Source organism: Glycine max, chromosome 15 (assembly GCF_000004515.6).
Source record: "Glycine max cultivar Williams 82 chromosome 15, Glycine_max_v4.0, whole genome shotgun sequence".
Lineage (NCBI taxonomy): Eukaryota > Viridiplantae > Streptophyta > Magnoliopsida > Fabales > Fabaceae > Glycine > Glycine max.
In genome coordinates, this window is record NC_038251.2 from 15,233,701 (window position 1) to 15,237,492 (window position 3,792).

Genomic DNA, 3,792 nt, shown 5'->3' on the forward strand with positions numbered 1-3,792 from the left:
TTAAAATAAAATTACTGAATTTCTGTTAATAAGTAATTGATTTGAATTAGTGTTTATTTTTTAATAAATAGTCATTTTTGTCTTTGAATGTATAGAGCGTCGACAAATTGATCCCCGAAAGATAGAAATTCAAATTTTAGTCCTTGAAAGTGAAAAAAGTGCGACAAATTCATTCATGTGTTAACTTCTGTCTGCTACCATTAATGAAAAAATCTACATGACATATTCAGAAATGAATTTGTGAACGCTCAACACATTTATGAACAAAAATGACTATTTACTCAAAATGTAATTTAATCTTCATCTTGCTCCTCTTTTTTTTATCGTTACAAGCATAACATTAAAATAAAACACTTACAAAAAAGTAAGCATAAGTTAGAACAAATATAATATTGATTTATAGGTATAATTTGTCTATTGTTCTGAAATTTCTATTGCAACAACATTAGGTAGTGACAAAATCAAGTTGAGTTTCATTTTTTTGTAAAAATTAATTCAATGGTTGTGCGTTTTTGTTTGAGTCTCATATGTTGAGTAAGGTATTGTCCCATTAGAAATTTCATAGCAATAGACAGATTAGGTTATTAATCAATATTATGTTTATTATTATGTTTGTTCTAACTTATGTTTATTTTCCTATTTTTTAAGTGTTTATTGTAATGTTATGCTTACAACAATTAAAAAATAGGGGGAAAGATGAAGATTAAATTATATTTTCGATAAATAATTATTTTTATCCCTGAATGTGTAGAGCGCTGACAAATCTATATCTAAATGTGTCATATAGGCTCTTTCATTAACGAAAATGGATGGAAGTTAATGTATAGATAAATGCACTTTTTTTACTTTCAAGGACTAAAATTTGAATTTTCATCTTTCAATGGCGAATTTGTTAGCGTTCTACACATTTAGAGACAAAAATGATTATTTACCCTTACTTTTTTGCATGAATGATATCAGCAAACAGAATTTAATTTTTCAAAAAGTGATACATTTCTTGGTTTTTACCCAAAGTAAATGTGTGTAGAGTTGTCAAAGATAAGTAGCTTAATTTGGTGGGTTAATGTATGGAAAGTGAGTCACTTTGGGTTTGGCCAATTTTTATATAGGCATAATTTTTTTTGGCTAGATTGATCATTTTTATGCATGTATATATGTATTAGAGAGAGAGAGGGAGAGAGACCGAATCGTCCATGGATTGGGGAGAGAGATGTTGGATTAGAATTTTAACACATGTGGACATCAATTTGACTAATGAACCGACTCATTAAACCGTCATTATAAGTTCGGATATATTTAAACTTATATCCAGGCCAAAAAATAATAAATTTTAATATTATGATGACGAAAAATAGATATTTTTTTGAAGAAATGAATTTTGAATATTTTTATATTTATGAAGACAAAAATATATTTTAAAATTTATTTTTCTTGTTTGTTTTTGAACAATTTTAACTGGTAGCATGTACTTCTTTTAAATCTTGACTTGGCTTTCGAGTTAAATTTTTATGGTTTACATGAATTTTTGGTCTATAAGTTTGTGTATTTTTTTTAGTTTAGTTTTTATCTATTTTTTTTAAAAAAAAAAAAATTGTCCCTTAATTTTTTTTCGTCTAGGTTAATGGTTTTTGTTGCTAAGTCATGTTTGTTAAATGCTCATGTAGCCATCAAATTGCCATATCAATAGGACCTTTCTCTGGCACGCAGATGAGGAAGCTTCAACGGATTTATTCAATATTCTGTGGGCGACTTGGTTCAGCCAGAATTGTATGCTTCATGAAGGCAAACTCATGTCTTTCTAGCATTTCTTAGCAAGGGCCTCCATTCAGAAATTGAAAAGGCAACAAGCAGAACAGGTGCAAACGCAAACTCCACTTATCTCGTGGAAAAGACCACCTCTACAGTGCATAAAGATTAACTTTGATGCATCTGCCCATAACAATCAAGGGACGGGAATGGGGCTAGTAGTGGCCAGAGACCATGAAAAACTGGTTCTGGGAGCTGCTACCATAATGGTTACGGTGGTGTATATGAACCAAGGACTGCAGAAGCTTTATGCTACAAGTGGGCGATTCAAGTGGCAGGCGAGTTCTATTTTATAAATGTTATTTTTGAGACAGATTGCCTTCAACTCGTTCAAGGTAGGAACAAAACCAGTGTTGCAGGCATGAGTTATTTTGCAGGAACAATACAGGACTGCAAAGTACTCAACAAGAATAAGCTTCAGTTTATCAAAAGGGCAGGCAATAGAGTGGCTAATGATTTGACTAATCTAGCTTTTGTAGTAGGAGAAAAATATTGGATAGAGAAGGTCCCTTACCAATTGGACCTTCTAGTTGCTTCTGATGGTGTACAACAACCTTTTTCTTCCAATATTGAATAAACAAGTATCCATCTCCTAAAAAAATTGCCATATCAGCTTGTTCCACATAGAATCCTTTATACATGTATAGAATGATGTGTTGCTTACCTGGTTAGCAATAATAGTAAACATTAAATATAATATTTTTTTATTAAAAAATAACCTAACATTGGCAATGACATGAAGGCCTAAGCCCCTGTCATAAACACATTCACTCTTAGCCTTCTAGGTTCATGCTATGGTTGTGTGCACAATAATTTGATTTTGATTTTTGCATTCATTTATGTAGAAGACCGCTGTGAGAATGATACCCATGTGACAAACACTTGGGTGCATTTCGTGAAGTGGATAAAAGTATTACGTTGAATTAGGATTTCAAAAATTATTTATTTTGGTATCTTTTTGAGATTCTTTTATGCTCAAAAAGTCATTTTTCAATATTGTAAGACAAGGTTTAGTACCAAACAATGACCTTTATGAAAATACTTGGAATTGTATCTGTATTATATGGTTGTTCAAAAAGATGTATCTTAAGTAAATTTACTTAGCTCTTGTGTTTGGAGTGATTTTTAGTTTAGAGTTTCAAAATTTTTAAAAATAATAATTAGTTTTTAGTTTTAGTTTAAATTTCTTTTAAACCAGTTTTTAAAATATGTTTAATTTCAAATAAGCTCATTTTAAAAGTTTCATATTGTATTAAAATTAGTTTATGAATATTTTTGTGTAGTGGTGATGACAATGGTAATAGTGATGATGATGTCAGTAACAACAACAGCGGTAGAAATACTAGTAGTGCTCACAATGATAATGACAGTGGTGATGAAGGTGGCATTGGTGGTGATAGTGATGACATGGTGGTGATGACAGTGTTGGTGATGTCAAACAATGGTGCTAGTGGTGGCGACAGAAGTGGTATTAGTAGTGGTGTAGCAATGTTAGTGATGATGATAGTGATAGTGTCAATGATAGGATGGTAGTTGTGTTGGTGGTGGCAACAGGTGGTGATGGTTGCGACGACATTAGTGGTGGTCATGGTGACAGTGACAAAAATGGTGGTGGTGGTGACAACACGGTGGTGCTAGCGATGACATTGATGGTGGTGGTGGTGGTAGCAATGCCAATGGTGATGGTGATATCAGTGGCAACGATGGTGGTTGTGAGTGTAGCGGTGTTGGTGATGGCACCAAGTGATAGTGATGGTGATTGCGACAACATTGGTGGTGGTTATGGTGACGATAACAGAGGTGGTGGTGACAATGATGGTGTTGGTGGCATTGATGGTGGTGGTGGTGATAGGGATGTTAGTGGAGATGGTGGTGGTGGTATGCTAGTGGTCGTGGTGGTAACGACCAGTTATGGTAGTGATAATGATGATGGTAGTGGCCATTGTGTGGTGGTGCTGATTATACCTTTTTTAAGCAGGTTTAAAG